This window comes from Thalassophryne amazonica, chromosome 3 (genome assembly GCF_902500255.1).
Source record: "Thalassophryne amazonica chromosome 3, fThaAma1.1, whole genome shotgun sequence".
NCBI lineage: Eukaryota > Metazoa > Chordata > Actinopteri > Batrachoidiformes > Batrachoididae > Thalassophryne > Thalassophryne amazonica.
In genome coordinates this window covers 34487617-34493888 of record NC_047105.1, presented here as the reverse complement: position 1 = coordinate 34493888, position 6272 = coordinate 34487617, and the positions used below count along the sequence as shown (strand labels likewise).

The window sequence follows — 6272 nt, the reverse complement described above, 5'->3', positions numbered from 1 at the left end:
AATAAATAGACCAGACACTCCTACTCCAATGAACACTACTGACCAGTAGATGGCAGTAGAGACTGTGAAAACTTGCCAAAACAAAATTCCAGATAATCCATGTCTGCTACATTTAAGATGCATGGAATTTAATAAATGCAAACTGAATTTCAGACATCTTATATATATATTACTCTGGAACAAAGACGACAGTGTTTGACATAAGCAGGACTCTAAAAAGCAAAAAGGACTTGATTGCAATGATTCCAATTGAAAATAATGGAGAAGCAGCCTGGGCTTGACATCTGTAATCCCAGAGCATATATTCACGAGAGTTTTAGGCACAATATACAGTGTTTAATGCTGTTGTCTGTGTGGCACCTGATCAGAGCATCGCAAATGCATTTCTTCTGTCGTGAATGTACTGAGATTACCCATAATGCACCTGGACACAGCATGTCCACACTAAAACCTTCAAAATGACTGCTTTTAGTTACATTTCACTTTATAAAACTTCAGACATGATGTTAATTTAAATAATTGTCCGAAATTAGTTTGGTTAAAATTTTAACCATAAGTTAAAACTGTATGCCTCTGGATGACTTGGGTGATAATGATAGCACATCAGTATGGGGTTAAAAGAAATTATCTTTTTTCTTTTGTGACAAACTATCCTTTGTCTGCAGAGGATAGAGCAGGTTCTTCTGGAACTAGCTATTTTCTGCTTGCAGAAGATAGAACTGCATATCTACTACAAAACATTTAACATGTAGGTACTCAGCTGATTTTTAGACTTAATAAATGTTTGTAATTAAGTTTTGTGCACCACACCTGCAAAAAAATGTTAGTGGTCTAAAAATTATTGGACCAGAACTTATCAGAAGATAATAAGCGAAGTGCACATCTCGGGGCGCGCGGTGCATTATGGGTACACTAATTTTTTTCGGATACCAATCCACATGCTATGACGGCGAAAAGCAGCGAGGAGTGCTATGATTTGTATCATTTCAACTGCTGGAAAGTTGATGATTTAAAGCATTTTTGTAAGCTCCGCGGATTGCCTGTTACAACCAGGACTACGTACAGCAGTGGACAGAAATGGAAAGAAGAGTTGGCTGCGCTTGCATGTGCTACATCATTACAGAAACTACAGTTGTTGCAGACAGAGGAAGAGCGCGCTGCTGTCAAAAATGACCAGTCCTTGTTGATAGTTGGAGACAAACAAATTTCTGACCCCTTGAAGGCAACTGACGGATGGTTAGACGAAGTTCAGAGACTGAAACTGGATATTGCAGAATATTTGCTAAGCAGGGATGAGAAATCACTACTCCGCTGGCTTCATAATGATGAGAAGGAAGGTGGGTCTCAGATATAACCTCTTCGGTGTCACGTTTGTTTTGAGAAGTTGACAGACATACAATGATATGTGCATGCAGTTTGTTTATAGAACATGTCAATATTACAATATTACGCGCCACGTCATTCATGGTGCAACATCAGTCATAAGCCGATGCACGAAACGGCGTCATCAGCCACATTATAATTCGGCACAGTTTCAGAATATTGACAAAATAAGTGTGCAACAAACTTAGTTTTAGTCCGTCTGTTACGTCCGTCTGGATCTTTCTTTTCTGTGGGGAAATTGTGTAGAATGAATGGAGGTTTACAACCACATTTCTTCTTCTTTCCGTCTTTGTGTGGACTCGGCGGAGCCTTGCAATCGTGTGTTTTCAGCCAACTTTCAAACCTATAAATTCCGTTTGAGCATTTGAAAACAGCACAATGCGCACCTGTTATTTATTATATGCATCACTTAAAGCCTTTGAAACAATCCCTGTAAGCCTTAACTTTTACAGTCCGCTAATGCTACTGTATATGAAATTCAGTGGGAGCGGTGTGAGTTTGGTAGCTGGAATTTTTGCCCCTGTTTGACCCACGCATGCGCAGATGCGTTGCGCACTTCGCTTATTGGTCCGATGATTTTCAAAGTTATCTGAAAAGCTAATCCGATAATGAAAACATTATCTTTTGTTAGTGGAACTGTGCCCACCGCTGCCTGTTTACAGTATTTTTATTGACATGGATTAAGCAACTTAGAAGATGCAACCTTTTGGATCAAACCACCCATCCTTTATTTCTTTGTTTTAAGGTTCCTTCAGTCATGCAGCTCTCGATCCGCTCATACCGTCCATCAGACAAAGACGCGGTGAGGACTCTGTTCACCAAAGGTGGTTTAGAGCGTATCACCCCATGTTTTTATGATGCCATGATCAGCCCGCTTTATCTCGCTGTCAGTCTGGCTCTGTGTGTCACTGGCTACTTCCTGGGCTCTGTGGTAGGTGCCTGGTAGGTTTTACCAGGAGGCTGGGTGGGACTAATCTACTACAGCTGCTATCAGTATTACAGTGGCTTTGTCAGAAAGACACTCCAGACAGACATGCAGGACATCCCTAGGTACTACATGAGCAGACCAGATGACTGTTTTTGGGTGGCTGAGGCTGATGTTGATGGCAGGACACAGATAGTAGGTATAGTGGCTGTTGTGGCCAAACAAAGTGGGAATGAAACCTACGGTGACCTGCGCCGAACGACTGTCTCACCGTCATGCCGTAGGGCAGGCCTGGGCTTCAAGATGACCTCGACTGTGATTGACTTCTGTAAGGAACGAGGCTTCTCCAAAGTGGTGCTGGTGACCACCACCAGCAACACAACTGCTGCAGCCCTTTACCAGAAATGTGGCTTCCGCCATGTCCGCCAGCAAAGAAAGGCAGATGATCAATTTAGGCTGACACTGTTGAGCAGAATTAAAATGACAAAAATGGAAAAAGATCTATCAGTTTGAAATGCAGGAATTCTGCTTATGAATGTGATTCTGTATATACTTTAGCCACATAAAAAAAAAAACTTTCAATATGTCAAATGGGGGATATACAGCACCACTGGGTTTGTGCTTTTTAATAGAAAATTAATGCAAAATATGCTGAACTTAAATTTTCAGACTCCTTTTTTTCTTGGCATAATTCTTCCAGAGGTTCCATTGTGGTGTCCACGTTTCACCTGACTGCAGCAGATGGATGGTTGTCTGCCAGGGTGGTTGTCATCCAGCACCCAAAGCTGTTCTGTGGTGTCGTGAATGTGCAAAGCGCAACACCTGTGCATGTTCTCAGACCTGACTTGGAAGAAGTGACTGAGTGACGAAGTCATCTGTGCAGTTGTCAACAAAGGCCTAACTCAATACATGTACTGCAGATATGTAAAAAAAAAAAAAAAAACTTTTTTTCTGAGTGAGCAGAGAGTGTGATACCTTTTATTGGAGTTTAAGATCACTGTTGTACATTGTATCTGGTGGAGGGCAAAAATGAGATTCATAATATTGTTACTCCAATGGTGTGCAAAATCCCTCTGAAAACCCAAGGTGCAAGTTAAGATGGACATGATAATTCTCCTAAAGGCTGGATTTTGTGCATTTTTTTTTTCTGATCAATGCTCTACTTTCTTTTGTTGTATCATCACATGTATATTTCTCAATAATACCTGCTCGATATTAAGTGTAAAATGTCTTCTTCAAATGAAAGGGCTTTTTTTGTTACTTGAACCTATGAGGAAAGAAGAGGTCTGTAGGTGTTGTTGCACGAGTCTTTAGCTCTGTATATGTACGATGGACAAACATGAAATCACAGAAATGTGTCTTACAAGTCAATGAACTCTAACATCTTACAATATTTGCAGAACAGCATTCCATGGTAATTTTAAAAAAATATATATAGAAATCATTTGGACACGGTGATACAATTTTGTACACAGTAAAACCACTAGTGTAAAACTAACACTGATTTTACTGATTATGACCAATTACACTTTCTTCTGTGCACAATTTAAATTATTAACAGTAGATGGCAGCAAGCATTTATTTTGTGACAGACTTGTGCAACAATAACATAGGAGTAATAACTTGTACACCTTTCTATTATCAGTGCCTCAAGGCGCTTACAAAAGTAAGGTGTAAGCTTACTAACCTCTAGAGCAAGCACACAGGCAACAGTGGTAAAGGCCCAGTCACACCTTGTCGACATAACCAGCATATGCAAACTGTATTTAAAAAAAAAAAAAAACCCGCTGGCATAAGTCCAATAAGTTAATGGTAAGTTGAAACACACTGAATCTCGCTGATATACGTCCTGCTTAGCTGAGCTCCTCAAAACATTATGGGCATGCTGAAAATTTTCAATGAATTCCAGCATGTGACTCACCTACAACTTCTATCCTCCATGTGCAGGACGTGTAAGTTATGCAAGTGTTGGCAGACGTTTCTTGTAATTTACTCATCTAAATCTGTTCACTAATGTTGGCCGTTGGCTGAAAGCTGCAGTCCTTATGCAGAACGACTGTTTCATTCACACATGGAGTAAATCTGATCTGGTCATTTCAGTCCGATTCACCATCACAGATGGACATGAATCCACATAAAGCTCCTGATTTTTTGAAAATGACCTCAGAAAATCCTTTAATTCATGGATGGAAACATAGCATTTAAAAGCACGTACCTGTTAGATAATGTGTGTCAGAGTTGGACCTGAAAAGAACAACTCAGTTAACACAGAAAATAATCATGCAGGAGACACTGAATTTCTTCTCCTGATCAGGAGAGAGCAGATCGAGCTTAACCCTCATCACCAACCGCTCTGTCAGCTCTGAAGGGCCCCGCCCATCTGCCTCACATATTTATTAGAATAAAGTTACATACAAGCATATAGGAACATCAAAATACCAAAACACGTTAGCGATACAAAGTCTAGTCTCACAGTGATATGAAATTGTTATGGCTCTAAGCCTCGTGTATCACGAAGTAAACTGCTTAACCCTGAACTAATACGCAGGTCACACCACTCCCTGCTCAAGGCTGGACTGTTAATTAAGACGTACATCTGTGCTCAGCAAAAACATGATCTCAGCAAAACAGTCTGCCCTCTCACTGAGCCAAAGTTCATCTTCTCTTGTGAGCAGTTTAACGATTAAACAGTTCACTGAATATAGTGAATAGATATGTATCAATCAATCAATGTAGTGAATGTAACTACTTTAGCAGTTCAATGATTAACAGAGTAATATTAAAATGAAACACATTGATATTGAATTGAAACACGTATATAAATGTGTATATGGAGAATGAGATCAAAGACAAAATGAAAGACAGCAAATCAAAGTAAAGACATTAATAATTGATCATATATTGAAACTTCCTGACATTGTGCTAATTCTTTATTTTATGTTAGCTATCAACTATTTCTGTTATTTGTTTAGAAGTTCTGGGAAATATAAGTTAAGTTTTCCTTCATCATATGTCCAAGTTTCAGACACAGTGAGATCTCCCCCTGTTGGTGAGAACCAGTAACATTAGAAATGTGAGACTAAACCACACCCATGTTAACACCCACAAGGTATAAAAGTGTTGTATAACTCATTTTAGAGGCCTTTTCATATGATGGACACTGTCTGTAAGGGTCCCAGGCCTGGTTTCTAATGTGACCTTGAATATTCTCAAAATGAGAAAACAATGGTTTGGTTTTTGGTAAGGGGCAGAATCTTGCATAAAAGATCCGGGTAGAAATAACATCCCTCTGTGGTTTTTCCTGCTGCAGGAGCATTATTCAGCCGGTGCTGCGCTCTGAACACACAGAAGCACTGTGATGATTTAAACTTTTAAAGCGCCATTGCTGTGGTGTGATCATCAGATGACCTGATCGATCAGGGTGATCACGTATGATTAATGCCCTGTTTAAACATTTAAAGCGCCGTGGCTGTCAGTGATCACTGACAGATGTTTCTGTGTAGGCTCTCAGTTGTCCATGTTGGGAAAGTGTAGGAACACGGACCCACAACAGGGGGCGCAAATGAACGGACAATGGAGTAAGTCAAAATAACAACGCTTTACTGTTGTGAATGTGCACAACGAATACAACCAATTACAGAAATGGACAAAAGTCAATACACAAAGGTGTCGTGTGGGCAGGCTCGAAGATAGGAGACGCCTCTCCAAGGTAAGACCGGAACCACACGGCTTCCTCCGCCACAGGACCCCGGGAATACTGGAGCCGCCAAGTCCCGAACTCCCAGGTGGCCACTGCCTCCGCGTGTCGGACCTGGTACTGCTGGCGAGGGAAAAAGAACAGTTAGATGGGGGCGCGTTTGCACCCAGAACTCCGAACGGCAGGAAAGGTACCTCCACCTCTTGTTGGAACAGTAAACCAATAACTAGCTCAGTCAAAACTGTGTACTCAGTAGGCTTTGATATG

General features: G+C 40.7%; 1 pseudogene; it reads left to right on the top strand.

Moving 5' to 3' along the window:
• The first annotated feature begins 2140 nt into the window (after positions 1-2140).
• Positions 2141-2821, top strand: LOC117507738 (annotated as a pseudogene).
• The last annotated feature ends 3451 nt before the right edge of the window (positions 2822-6272 follow it).